This window comes from Temnothorax curvispinosus, unplaced genomic scaffold, assembly GCF_003070985.1.
Source record: "Temnothorax curvispinosus isolate PA1 unplaced genomic scaffold, ASM307098v1 QBEX01016430.1, whole genome shotgun sequence".
NCBI lineage: Eukaryota > Metazoa > Arthropoda > Insecta > Hymenoptera > Formicidae > Temnothorax > Temnothorax curvispinosus.
Window position 1 is genome coordinate 304,772 of NW_020226210.1, and position 15,422 is coordinate 320,193.

The window sequence follows — 15,422 nt, forward strand, 5'->3', positions numbered from 1 at the left end:
TTATTTTTAGTACATGTGATGTACAAAAACCGTACCGAGCACGATAATAATGTACTACGCTTATTTGCCGCGCAATGTCTGTAATTAGGGGATTAGATAAATGTCAAAATAGCAAGACGCATCGATGGGGACGGTATCGAACCGTCGAGTAGACCTGTCGCTTAAGAGGAAAACGTTTCTTGGTTGCGCATGGCATTAATGTCGCAAATACACCCGAGGGATTAATCGTTCCGGATCCTGGCAGCATTATGACGAGGTACGGCGATTAGGCGAATTAAGCGCGCGAAGAGGAAATGCGGCAGGTGAGCGTTTCGGTGAGGACTTCTCGCTGGCCAAGTATTTTCGTTCGTTTGAACTACCGACGTTATACTAATGGCCGAATTAAGCGGCGTTTCTATACGGAATTACGGAAGCCGGCGCGCCGATATTTCAAGTATTCGCCGCCGTTAAAACGAAGTAACGAAGCGAGATAAGGCTTCCCACCGCACTTAAGTCGCTCTGGGGCCCCGTTTAAGGCCCACACAGGAGCGACCGTGGCGTGTCTCTTTCTCTCTCTTTCTCTCTCTCTCTCTCTTTTCTACCATCTCTACCTGACGCTTCTCCTCTCTCGCTCTTGCACCGTTTTCTCCACCTCTCTGTGTTTCTATCACGCTTTCTCCCTCTTTCCGCGTGTGTGGGGCCACGCATTTATTTGACGGTGTTTTGCGTTCTCCACGAAGAAATTATCACAAGGTATGCTCGCTCGTTGTGACCAACCACGCGAGTAGCTACCGAGTTCCTCTCGAACGCGTATAATAGAAGAAATAAAAAAAAACACCTTGGAAGCCAAGGCTCGAATTAAGTAAACAGCAAAAGAAAAATAATTAACGCCACAGAAGCTAAGTTAAAATTATAACACTGATATATAAATTAATATTAATTTAGTGAATATATCGCAACAATTGTAGATGTAATTATATTTTATTTTTTAATCTCATCTATATTATTCAATTTATCATTAAAAGAATTATCAGTATAATCGCTATTAAGATATAAAGAACTTCTTATATGTTATTTATGTTATTTTTACTACATACAAAATTTCAAATTATCAGGAAACAAAAGGCAAGCGCGAATCGTTCAAACGTGTTAACGTGAAAACGCGCAGTCTGTCGCTTTCCCAACCGAGATTAAGCCTCGATACCGTGAATTCGGTGGTAGGCGCGTAATCGCTCGGACTCATCGCTAGTCGCATTCGTAATGGGACGAATTATCGCTAGAGTTGGCATTTAAATAATTGGAGTCAGCCCGAACAGATGGGATAGCGAAGGGAGCAGTTCGGGAGCGTGTTAGTGAGCGCCGAACATTTTTTTCTTCCCTCGACTCGCGTGCCTGTTTGTCTTTCAGATACCAATCTTCTTTGTTACTTGCACCTTTTTTGTAAAACGAGCCATGTCGATTTCGATCACGCGATCGCCCGTGAACGCTCGTGCTCATTTATAGAAATTTGAGTAAAGGTATCACCGCTTTAAAACGTTTTTCGAAAAGATCTTAACTTGCGTATTTTTTTTTTTTTTTTATGTCGGGAGATTTCGCAAGATGATCGAAGGAGCGCTCTCTCGGGAATCGCGAAATGCATTTCGTCACACCGAGCTGCTCGTTCTTTTCCGGCCAATCTAGGATGATTACGCGCAGCATAATGTCGACCGCCAATTTAGCCTGTCTACTCGCCCCCGCTACCTCGCTTTTCGAAGCTGCAGCTTGATTACAGTATGCAGCCGAGGAATATACTCTGTACCCAGAACTCGTTCATTTGCCGCGAGTGCCGACGGCATAATCATTTCGAGTGTCAACCTCGCTGAGAGTTTAATAGCCATCATTTCCGTACTTTGTGCGCAACATGCTCTTCTGACGTTTTTCAAACACGCGTTGTGTATCGTTAAGAACGTGAAGGTTAATTGCCGAGCGTAAAAAGACAAATTACGTTAATTTCCAATGTGTCCGAGAAAATTGGTATCGCTCGAGCAATATTCGGAAACTCGCGTACTATCCACCAAGAAGAAAAAGAAAAACTAGAGAAAAGGAAAATCAATTATTAACCGCGTGTGTAGTTATCATCGATCTTTTCATTACCATAAACACCGGTCTGAGAACGAAAAGAGCAGGTCGCACACGACACACCGACGGACGCGCGAGAGATTAAATTTCACACCCGCCTTCCTACCGATGACCTGACGAATTGGTCGATCGAATCGATTATAACCAGTCGCGAGACCACTCGAAATAAAGAAGCGGCGCGGCGCAACACGATCACTCTTCCTTTTTCTCCAGTGCGGTTGTAAACAGGAAACGGCTGTATCACTCGTCGGGACTATTTTTTTTTTACCTCATGCCGATTAAGCTCACGTCTCGACCGTTTTTCTGGCCAATTTGCCGTCATTAACGCTCGTTCGAGTCCCAATCTTTTCCACACACGTTCATGTACCGTTTCCCCGATGTCCTCTCTCATCTCCTTTCGTGGCATTATGAACGGTAGACGACGAGAGGTCCCGTCGTTTGTATTAAGCGACGGCGGCTACGACGACGCCGGGCAACGTCGACAGAGAGAGAGAACGAGTGGGCGATCGTTCGGGCGTCACAGACAATTTAACACCTGGCCTAAATGGTTTGTTAGCGCATAATATCAGCCGGTACCCGGGCGACAGGATACGGGACATTACAATATGGAAATGACGGGGGCCCCACCACGGCCGTCCGTCCATTGGGCAGCGCACACCTCAGGCGCGGCCAATTTCTGTCACTTTAATGCGCCGGATCGGTTACACAGACCGTTCTTTCGTATCGCACCCGGAGGTGCGTCGTCATCCTGCCTGAGGTCTCGATTTCATCGTGGAACGATAACCATGTTCGTAATGCGCGATGTTGTTAACCCTGTCATTCCGACAGGCGTAACCATATGGCTGCGTATTAAATACTCAAGTGAAGGAATTACATAAATTTCTCGTTAAAGTTGCTCACTGATCAAATTAGCTTTCCAAGCGTTCCAATTTTTTCCAAGTTCTAATATCAATCGACAACTTTTGAAATAATTTTACAAACGAGCTTAAAACATGTCAAGTTAAGTATATTAATGACAATCTGTTAAAGAGAGAGAGAGAGAGAGAGAGAGAGAGGCAATTCTTCACAGCCTATTATACCTTCGGTATAATAGCTAGTCGTCCCGTTTCCTGAGTTCTCTGAAGGAGCGCCGCTGGCACGCGCGATTCCGCGGCGAAAATTTCTCACCGTGGCCTGCACCAGCCAGCAGCGGCAGGAAGAGACACCTGGAAAACAGCGAGTGCCGCTTCGCCGACGAGGTACGCCGGCCGCGGAGGAAGTGACTTCCTGCGAATCGCGAAGCCGAGCGGCAGAAATTTCGCCTGTTATTATCCCCCGATCGTGGCGTGACGCGGCCTTCGGAAAATACGCGCGCTCACACACGTGAGAGAGGTGGGAGAGGCCCGAAGAGACGAACCGCAGGCTGGCCTTGCGGAAAGAAACAAAGTGGAAAGAGGCTGAAAGGCGTCGTCTCTCGTCCCGCCGTTCGCTCGTCTGATTGCACGTTACGAGCGCACCGAGACGCTACGCCTTTTTATTGTCGCGTTTCATATTTCTCACACACACCGAGTCTAGTTACACCTCTTCCACCGTCTTTCCGTTGCTCAGCGAGATTCCGCGAATGGCGGGGTTGTCACTTGTCAGTGAGGATTTACATTATCACGCGTCTAGTTATTGGAATGTCGATCGTATATAATCGTAAATAATAAAACGCAACATTTTTTTCTAACGCTTAAATCGACTATTATTTGAGAAGGCAGTTATTATTCGTTAAAAATACAGTATCCGCGTGAACCAATACCGGAGTTTCTACAATGTATTATATGCGCTTTTTAAGTCTTATCACTTCCGCCGAACTTCCGCTCCGAAACCAATTTCTAAATGAACGTTCTACACCGGAATGTTTATTCTGATCCCGAGTCGTACTCCCAGGATGGTTCGTTGCAATATCCAGGAAATCCTTTGCGCGCTCATCCATCGGATGGATCCCTCCCTGCTTCCGGCGAGCCGCTGACAAATGGATCGGCTATTTCCTCGAAGGGAGAGACCCACGATTAGCAGCGAGCGTCGACAGAAAATTAAATGATGCCAATAACCATTGAAAAAGCCAGCGAATCCCGATATCAATCTATTCCCATGAAGGAGTTGAACGACAGTTGCTCGTCATACTGAACCGAGAGATTTAAGTGCGACGGAAATTAACGAGAAGCAAGGAAAATTGAATCATTAAAGTATAACAAAATTATGTAATATGATCCCAAGTACGGAAGTATTTCACAGAATGCCTCGATTTATTTCCTAACAATTCAAAGTGTAACTTAAAAAAAAAAACGGACCTTCTTATATAAGTGCACAAAAATAGAATACTTATTTTTATGCATTCACATAGGCTATTTCTTTCCCACGTGACGTATTAATGCTTTCGGTAAAATTCATCTGGCAGCAACCCTTCCCATTCTTCTGTCCACGTCCGACCGCACCCCGTCGAAAACTTATCGCGGCCGGTGTCCACGATTCGCACGGTCGCGGCCATACTCCTATCTCTCTCTCTCTCTCTCTCTTTCTCATTTTCTCTTTCTCTCCCCCACTCCCCCTGTTTTTATTTAATGCATAAAAGCAGGAAATTTCTTGCCCGTGTTCCTTTCCGGCCGAGTGAGTGCGGCCATGCCCGGACCGATAAATCACCGAAAAACGGCGATTTCCGCGAAAGGGGAAAATACGTCGCCAACGGTGCCATCGGCAACAGCAACAGCGTTGCTAGTGACGAGAACATATTATGGGCCGACGAGAGGTGTGCAGGGTGTGCTGTGTGTTTGACCAGTGGTCCCGCAGGATCGTTTGTCCGCGTACGGTGTGGAAAAGCGTCCGCGTACGCATACTGGCACTCACATTCCTATTGACGGGCACACGTGCGCGCGTGTCGGTGTGTCTCGTGGGTGGTAGAAGGGGACGAGGGTGGTTGGAGGGCCTTTATAGATTTGTAGACGAGACCATGGTCATTCGACACTGCGTTTGACCACACCCTCGATTGTGCCAAGATTTATGGGTGCCCCCCCGCTGCCTCCCGCCCCCGCTCGCGCGAGCTTCCCTTCGCCCCTTCGCTCATCGGTCGCCTTGTTACCAATTCCGATCGGCAGTTTGGCTTGTAACTACCGGATCAGTCGTTGCTGCAATGTCGGTGCAACGTTCGGTTCCGTTCAACGACGGGATTTAGCGACTTAGGCACGGACAGCGTGCGTATATGCAATTTATGATAAAGAAACAGTCAGTTAGAATACTTAGAATATAGAGCCAGAAACACATAAGATTTAATACGCTTGACTTCATTGAATTCAAAAAAATAAAAAAAAATAGATTTAAACGTAAGTTAGTTTAACATATGTATCTACAAAATTGCGTAAATTTCTATTAAAAAAAAAAAAAATTCTGTTTATGCCTTAGCTTTCAAAATCACGTTCATTCTATCACATCTGTGTAACGCTCGATGAAGTGTACCGGATCTTGTCGCTTCTTGTATGATGCGCGATAGAGTTTCTAGGCTGCTCTACGAAGGGAGGAAATGTCACATATGTCAAACGCGTGGAGCCAATACAAAGGCACTTCCACTATTACGAAATACCGATGCCATCGGGCACAATAAAAAGTGGCGCGACAGCTCGACCAATGTTCCGTTATCCGTGTCGTCGATGCGTGTCGCTGAAAGTGCATATCTATCATTCTGCACCTTATGCACTCTCGGCCTCGCTCCTCCCTTCCGATCCATCCGCTGCGGTTCGATCGCGGGCCGTGCACGCATAACATGTGCCGTCGCGTAGCGTGAATAATAAGACGGCTATGCGCGAGTTATTACGCCTTTCCGGTGCTTATAGGTGTCCATTACGCGACGACAAAGGTGAACGAGTTTGCGGTCTTTTGTTGCCGTGTCTACGTACTCGGCTCCGCTTCCCACAAGGCGGAATCGCTGAAATTTAGCGTTTCCGTTGGCACAATGTTCTCCGCGGTCGCAGAACATCTGCAAGGATCGTTCGTGTGGATATTACTCGCGCTTTACACAATTTCGAATTCGGTGGCCCCCGATATTTGCTTCAGATTTTGAAAATCTCTCTTCTCAGAGCGAGACCGACGTTTTCAACTTTCACACTGCTTGTTTTTCAAACTAGTATTACGATCTCGATCGCATGGCGACCTTTAATCTGCAAGACCCTACGTATCATGAAGTATGTATGTGTGTGTGTTGCGTCCAAGGGCGTAGACGACTTGTGACATTTTTTCCCCCGCTATTCATTACGGTCCACCATACGTAACGTCATTTGGCTCCCTCGCTTGGCCGCCGCCGCGTGGAAGTCGACCGAGATGTCGATTACGGTAATTAAGCTTATCTATTTTATTGGATGACTAATCGACTCGTCCAATATTGAGCACATATGCCAGTCGGTAATTGCAAATATATAACTTTCTTCCAAAAATCTTTTACAATTATCTTATCATCAAAACGAAACTTTTTTTCCAGAACTATATGTATACAAATTCTTTGAGTTTTTAACGTATTATAAAAGCCATGATAAAAATTATTCTTCTACCAACGAAGTTTTTTAAAAACCCAGAGAAGTATAGCGCGTAGAAAACATTGTTGCACGCAAAAAGAAGCAAATTGGATTACGCGCGCGCTTCATTAGGTATCCAAATTATTGTAGTAGCATGACGCATCAACTTGTTCCCGTCGTTGCAACATTCTCCCGCGTTTATGTCTTTTTTTTCGCCCGCCATTCCCTCGTTCAACTTCTCTCGTCGGTCCTTATTGACCCTTGACCTCCCGCTCGATCCTGCAATTAATCTGGAATTGGATAGGACACCCGCTCGCGCACCCCGTAGTCTTTTTGCCACTCCGTTTGAGTGTAACATTCGATGCTCTAAGTAAAGCATATCAAGGGACAAGAACGTAGCGACTTTAGGAAGTGGAAGATGGACCGAGAGGATAGAATCGCTCCAATTTTCTCACAGAAACATAGAGAGAAAAGTAGAATTTTCTCGAGCAAGATTATGTTTGCTGTGTGAAGCCAATACGTTGTTCTTATTGTAGTAAAAAAAAATTAAAAAGACGAGCGCTTATGGTGCTCTTTAAAGCTTTGATGTTGTATGGATGACGCGTTAGATTAACGCTTCTGTGAAAAGTACGAAGTGAGTCAGAACGGGGAATTTGAAAGTTCATGGTATATTCCTCTAGTCTTTCATCGTACTCACTTAAATTTAAAGGCGGCAGTAGTCGAGAACAGAATACTTTTCAAACGACGTAGGCAACCCTAACTTAGCCAAACTATGGTAGCACGCGGCATCCTAAACGAGGCACGTCGAAAGGACAAAGTCACGGAAAGAAAGGAGGAGACAGATCGACAGGAAGAGAGACGAGAAATGAGAGAGAGAGAGAGAGAGAGAGAGAGAGAGAAGGAGAGAAGAAAAAGAAGGGAGGAAAGGACACAGAAATAGTCCCAATTCTCTCATGGAAGCAGGGGGCTGGGGGTGCCGAAGTTCATTCGAGTGAGAACACGGTGATCACACAGGACATTGAGCAACGCGACGCCGACTGCGCCAAATTATAACTTATTTTATGACTTTTTTGCATCGGCCATTTAACCTGCCGGCGAGGGAAGGATGCAGGGGAAGTCGAGGGAAAGTCGGCAACGATCCCCGGCGAGAAATACGGAAATGAAATCACACCCTAATAACTTCCACTTCTGGGAGTCTCACTGTACGCAAGCCCCCCCGTCGGGGGATGGGTCAGTTCTCAGTTCGCGGCAGTTTGTATTTGCATCGCAAAGTTTTCGTGTTGCATATTTCGATAGACATTTTATTGCTATCCAATTGAAAGGATTCTGCATATAATGAAAGTTGAATGTATAGAAATATAAAAGAAAATGTGAACACTTGTTAATTATTGGCATCTCGATTTAAGGGGTCATTCCACTTTGACGGCCCAAAAACTATAGGCTATTTTTAACCATTTTTTTCACAGTGAATACACCATATATAATGAAATAAATCTTTTTGGGATTTATTAGGGGGCACTCTTAAATAACACCAAAAAATTTTTGTCATAATTAAAAAATTTTTTTACTTTTTTACAGCGTCAAAAAAAAGATGCAAGTTCGCTGCGTTGATCAGTTTTTTCATTCAGGCTTACCTGAAACAAAAAATCAAAAAGATTTTTATGTATGAGTGTCGCTATGTCCCGAGTTAAAATCAGGTCAAAATGTTTATTTTATCTTACTTTTTACATTAAAAAATACCCCCCAAAAAGGTGATTTTTTCAAACTTTTCTTCAAACCGGCGCCATTTTGTTACTTTTAAACAAAATTTTATTAATTGAGGTTCGGGACGTACATAGCGACACTCATACAGATTAAGAATCTTTTTGACTTTTTGTTTCAGGTAAGCCTGAATGAAAAAACTGATCAACGCAGCGGACTTGCATTTTTTTTGACGCTGTAAAAAAGTAAAAAAATTTTTAAATTATGACAAATTTTTTGGTGTTATTTAAGAGTGCCCTAATAAATCCCAAAAAGATTTATTTCATTATATGGTGTATTTACTGTAAAAAAATTGTTAAAAATAGCCTAGTTTTTGGGCCGTCAAAGTGGAATGACCCCTTAAAACGAAATAAATATCAATAAAAAGATAAGTAAGAAAGCCCATACGAAGTACGTTTCTCTTGCGAATAAATTCAAGAATCGAGCCCCTGATATATTTCACGATTGCTGAACTTGCGTTAACCATCAACGAGCGGCTAATGATAGCGTCGCGAATTTCAGTAAAGGCAAAAAGAGAAAGTGTAAAAAATTAACAGCGGCCGGCACGTGAACAGGCGAGCGACGATCGCGTGTTGATATGACACACGAAGCGAGCGAGAAAGTGTGCCTTTTCGTCGCGCTTTTATTTCTCGTTAGTGTTGGCACACGCATACGCTGTACGTTCGCGACAGCGCGAACGTATATCAGAGAGGAGGATAGCGTAACGACCGGAATGGGATATATAACTACCAGCGACCGACAAAAAGTCCGCGAGTTCGCCTGACTTTACGTAAGGGGCGACAGGGCATCGTATTCTCTGTTTTCAGTTACAGTCCTTAATATATTTTAGTTCTTAGTTGTAGCCACAGTAAGGAACATTAATTTAGTTATTGCCTACGCAATTCTGGAGGAAAAGTTATTCCGTTGCTCCACTTTAACCGCGACATTTTATTGCCTCGCGATAAGTCGCAACATCCATGAACGCATGTTTTGACATCCTCATACCCCGCGCCGCAAAATGATACCACTGCGAGTTCATGTTTCTTGCTGATCTTTGAAATTCGAGTGTCGCGAAACAAGGCCCCACGCTGCGTGGCGCGCCGCGTTTTATGGCCTTTTCGTCGTAGAAACTAAACTTATTACGCCGCGGGGGTCGCGCCGTATCGCCGCGTCCGCATCATTCACTCCCTGCGTGCGCGAGGGGGCGGCTTTTTTATTAAATCACACATCTCGCGTGCTCGTCGTCGCCCGATTAATTTGCCGTGACGCTTTCTTTTGTGGCGCCGAGCCAAGCCGCGAGACAGAGAAGGAGAGAGAAGGAGAGAGACGCCTGCACCGGGCTATCCATATTTCATGCCGACGGAGAGACGCATCCCCGCACGACGGGACCCTTTCTATTTTCACGTTCGCCCCGCGAGTGACGGATGTTACACGCGTTCGACGTAGACGGAAGCATCTGAGACCGGAGACGTGTGTTTGAACCTGAACGTCGAGTGTCTGAGAATTTGTTACCTCAAAGTGACAGTCGGAAAATATTTATATTAACCGCGAATGTGTGCCGAACTGGGACAACGAGTATTCTATTTTCGCCTATAAAAGATACCTCGATACGTTATCAGATGGAGAGACAGACATTTGTTACCGACTCTCGAAAATGCTGTTAAACAGATCTCAAAACAACATTGAGTTTAAATAAGACACCAATTTAATTGAACGAGATATTTTTGTTCGAAATTGATTTACACAAAAGAATAACGAGGAATAATTTATATATACAGAGCGGAGCAGATAACAGCAAATTGCGTCGAAGAGATGAAGAGAAATGATTACGTGGCAGTAAAGAAAAGTACGAACAAAACGACAATTTCAATTTATTACAGAAATTGAAATGTGTCTTTTGTGTGGCGTATAAATCCGCGCCAGAAATAATACTATTTGCTGATTCTGTTAAGTAATTATTTTTCTTTGCCCCGTCTATCGTTTATTGTATATCCGACAGTAACAGGGTGATTGTTGATCGTCTCGAACGTCTCGGCAAAGGGATAGAAGCAAGGGGAGGGAGGAGGAGGGGAGGGGTGGCTCGGCGACGATAGCACAGAAGCGGAAGAGGGCGAAGGAATTCTAGAATCCTGCAAGGGACGGCTAATTCCACCGTGATCACATCTGATCGATGTCCCTCGCTTGCCCTCGTCGAAAAATTATTGTCCTTCGCGGTTCGTCAAACCTAACTTTTATGCGATGCCTTCTGACAATATCACATATAACCCCTAATTTTTCAAAAGAAATTTTCGTTTATAATTAAATATTGTTCATTGGCTTTGTTCAAGAAAATATTTCTTCACATGTATATAAGTATAATATATAGAAGCGAAAACGTATCATGTTTATTATTACAATTATAATTAAAGGATAAAAGCTTCATCGTATTAGTAAATTAAATTAAATCTTTCAAAAGTCAGAGAATTTTCCTGAAAATGATTCCTATTTACAGATTTGTTCGAATTTTCAACAAACACCACGGTAGGTTAGGCTTGCAATAAAATCTCGGGGCAATAAAAAAAATGTCAGAACTTTTGAAGCCACCTTTGGATGATTCGAGTCTGCGGAATCGCCGCGTCCCCGGCGCTTCGGACAAAATATCCTCGCTGTTCCCGCGCGAGCGGACAGTTTCGTCGTCGCCGTGCCCCAGCCAGCATGATTCTTTTATTTTAGTTTCGGTCTTGTTCCTGGACACGGGCGTACTCAATTTGACCCTCCATCTCTGCTGCTCTCCTAGCGTCTATTTTCACCCGTTTCATACGGTGGACGAGGCAAGAAGACGAGGAAGGAGAAATAACGAAAGAGAGTGCTCTCGGCGGAGGGTCTCGGCGGGGCCAGACAGAGGGTGGACAGAGAAACGGCTAGAGCACGAGCGAAGTAGGGAAAGTGGAAGAGTTACTACTCTAGGAGTGGACGAGGCGGTCGCATATGGCTAGCGATGGGCACGATACCCTCGCGCAACATACAAAAAAAAACACTGCTATATTATCCACGTTATATCACGATATCTCAAGAAAAGTCTTGCCGATAAGCAAATCTCGAATCATGATGTAATACATTTCTGTCATTCGATTATGTTAAAGAAAAATATTTGTATGGTCAAAGATACTATATTTATAGGGACAAGACTATGACGGAATTATGGAAATGCAACGGATCAACCCTCGTAACAATGATACAAAAGTATACAAGTTCTGATCGGATGAGGGACATCGGTTTCTCCCCATCGCTACACGTGATTCGTCCACCCCCGCGCGGAAAACGAGGGATTGCAGAAGTTTGGTGTTCGTCCAAGAGATGACTATCCTAACTCCCTTCGGGCAGCTCCTTCTTATCTTATCGCGCCGCTGATAGATAAGCGCACGCCGATAAAGCTCGGCGAAGAAATGACGGCGCGATTCGCGTGGCTGCACCAGCCACTCCTTTAATTAAGTTCGGACAGCCGTTTATTCGGTTTATTGTCTTGTTTGCCGTACCCTCGGGACGTTCGCTCCGCGATTACACGCGTCCGTGTCAGCGGATGCAGCGTCATCGCGACAGAAGACGCGTTGTCGACGCTCGCGCACTTCGACAACACGCTTCTCAAAACGCGGATTTATTTTCGAGACTCTTAACCGAGAGATTCAAGATACTTGAAGAAGCTGATTTTAGCAAGAAGGACGAAAACGATACTAAACCTAAGGCTGAGTAATTATCTTTCATAAAAAAAGTAAATACGCTGAAAACGCGGAATTTTCAGATCTCATATATTCATTATTGATCAATGCAATAATTTCTCAGGCAGTTTACTTCTCGAATAAAGAGAGTATCTTTTGTATATTATATAAACGGATGTCGTAAATAAACATTAGTTTAACGTTAAAAATTAGAGTTTACAGACTCTCTTGATATTACGGCAGTTCTGTCGTCCGCGCCGACTGTGACGGATTTCTTTCGCAAATTTGAGCTGGCGCTATATGCGAGGACAAATTATGCGCATTACGAAAAGTGTCCCCGAAAGAACGACGCGGAGGGCGCGGCGGCGGGCACGGGGGATGAAACGTCGGCACGGGAGCCGCGCCGCGGATGAGAGATGGGCCCATTGTGCCATCGTAAATACAGGGAAGCGGCCCGTCCCGAAATAAGGGCATATTTCAGCTTCTGTCCGGCAATCACCGCTGCTCCGCGGCTTCACGGTCGTGCAGCTATACGAATATGGGCGCGGTAGCGAGAACGGCGCGGCGGAAGGGAAGAAGGCAAGGGGGGAGAGAACGATAGAAAGGACGGGTCCGAGCGAAAAGGAGCGAGCGGGTGAACGAGCGGGGGGATCCCGGGGAGGAAAGAGATCCCATTTCGTATTCCTCGGGCATCCCTCTTGATCTCCCCGCATTTTTATTGCACTTGCCGCCGGTTAAGAATATGTTTTATTTATATTTCATATTTTCCCTTTCTTTCTCTTTCTCTCTCTGTTTCCTTTTTTTTCTCTATGCTGTGCTTCGTAATCCGCGGTCAGAGACGGACGCGATCCACCGTCGTGGATTCTCACACAGGAGGGTGACCACGAAATATGAAGTCGAGATACGGGATTCCCCGCGCGGAGGAGAAACCCGGACACTGTGCGTATACTCGCCGTATATAGTTTCCCCTAACACCCCTATTTTCGAGAGGGGACCGGGAGTCGCCTTTAGCCGGGTGAAAATATTTTGGCAATGTTTCCGCGAAGAGTATTTATGTTCGTCTCGGTTCCATTCCTTCGCGTGGCTTTATTGAAATGCCGCATTAATGAAATTGCGTGCGTTGTCCTTACAATGTATTTAAGTAAGCTGTGATTTTTTTTTAGATATACATATCTTATTCTTTATGAATTTCGAGAATCGTGGATAAATTATGGAAAAAAGGAAGAGTATATACGTGCAATAAATAAAAAGATACAATTAACAATCCATTTTTTCATAATTCAATACGAGGGGGAAAAAATTGAGACGGGCGCGAGGAAGGTATTCAAGAGAGAATCGATCGACTTCGCTTTTAGCGCCCAAATTTAATTCAGCGTCGTCTGATTGAGACGAAGGGTGTTACACGCAATTTGCCGCGTTTCGCCATAATAACTCGGCGAACCCTTCGTCGTGTTTTATGGGTATCACCCTGAGTATGCATAACTCACGGTCCAGCGAGTAAACTTCCGCGAGCGGCGCGAACCTTTCTCGACTACGAAATTCGTTAGGATAACAAAACGCGATATTCCGGGGTGTATCAACGTTGTTGACGATTTACATATATCGCGCTGTTACCGGAGTTACGTTTACTTCGTTCACGTGCACGCGTTTGCGGAACGTGAGAAAAGTGTCTCGAGGGATCTCGCACACCGTCGTTAATGGCGGAGAAAACTCCGCCGAGGAGATGCAGCATCCTCGGCGAATATGTCCGTCATCCTACGCCGGCGCGACCGTTAAGATCTCCATCGTAACCGTGTGAAAGTGCAAGAAGCCGGTGGAACTGTTTGGTACGGCACGTGAGCTGAAAGTGAGGTACGAGCGAGCAATTTCATGTCTGGCGCGCATACGTGACGGGGCCCCCCTTTGATACCCGGTTCACGCTCCCGATACGCGCGCGCTCGCCCGCGCCGCGCACAGTCCGCGTGTGCGTGAGCGGCGCGCGTGGGAATTTTGGATTACGATTTGATAAGGATTCACGGCGGCGAAGTCGGAGCTACTCCGAGGGCATGGCAGCGAGAGCCTTCTGTATTCCGCGCGCGCGGCGGCCTGCCGTGAGTTTTGATTCCGGTCGACGTCGCCGGCTTTGACTAGGCGCCGGCTCTCGAAACCCGAGAGACATGTAATAAATCGAAGGTTTAATGCTTCTGAAGACAAATCCCGCCTCGAATTGTCTCCTCGGATTTTCGAACGAATAATTATGTGGAAGAACTCGGCTTTCCCCTGTTATTCTCGTAAAAATGTGACGTTTCTCGCGCGATATACATATTTATGATAATATAGAGTAATATGAGAGTATATAGGATATACATATAGGACAAAAGTTAATAATATACATATTATAGAGCACAGGTTCGAATTCGAAGTCAAAGCACGTTTAGATACACAGTTTAAACGTACCATGCATACGACGAACGTATAGAGCCTGCATGAGTATATGATATGCTTCGTCTCTTTCTTACAGTGATTGGCGATTGTACATTGTACTCACCTCGCTGCACCCCGCCATTCCGCTCCCAGCTTTTCCGCGCAGCTTCCGCAACCGTGCGTCCACTGATCCCGAGAACCAGATGCATAAGACACTCGTCGGAGCACACGACACTTAATTAGCGAACGCAACCTCGATGAATTTCGAAAGGCGTAAATAAATTCCGATCGTCCCGCTTCCACCGCGCGACTACCCGTTGCCGTCAATACCGCGGACTGAAAATATTTACGATAACATTAGGCCAATTCCTTTTAGTGACACAAGTCGACACAAGTGTCGTTCTGTCATTGTTATTCATTGAATGCTAAGAAGGATAGGATAGGATGTTTGTGTCGACTTGTGTCACTAAAAGGAATTGGCCCATTGAATACAGCGTAACATAAACACGATTATAGAACGTATGATAGAGCCTGCGTGCATATGGTATATGCCTCGTTTCTTTCTTACAATGATTGACGATTGTATGTATACTCACCTCGCTTTTCGCTCTCGGCTTTTCCGCGCAGCTTCCGCGACCGTGCGTCCACTGATCCCGAGATCTTAAGATGCATAATACACCCCGCGACGCAAACGCGACGAATTCCGAGAGGCGTAAATAGACAAAATCCGATCGTCCCGTCCCGCTTCACCGCGCGCGACCACCCGCTACAGCCATTATCGCGGAATGCAAGATTCGCAGCAGCGTCCGTGCCCTTGCAGTTTAGGACCCCGGAAAGTTCGATCAGTTTTGCAACAGCGTCCGTGCTTTAACTGTTTAGGACCCCGGAAAATTGGTCAGTTTTTAAGCCGCGCGCGCGCGCACGCGAATAGAACGAAAACTTTTCGACGAGGCGACACGTCGTA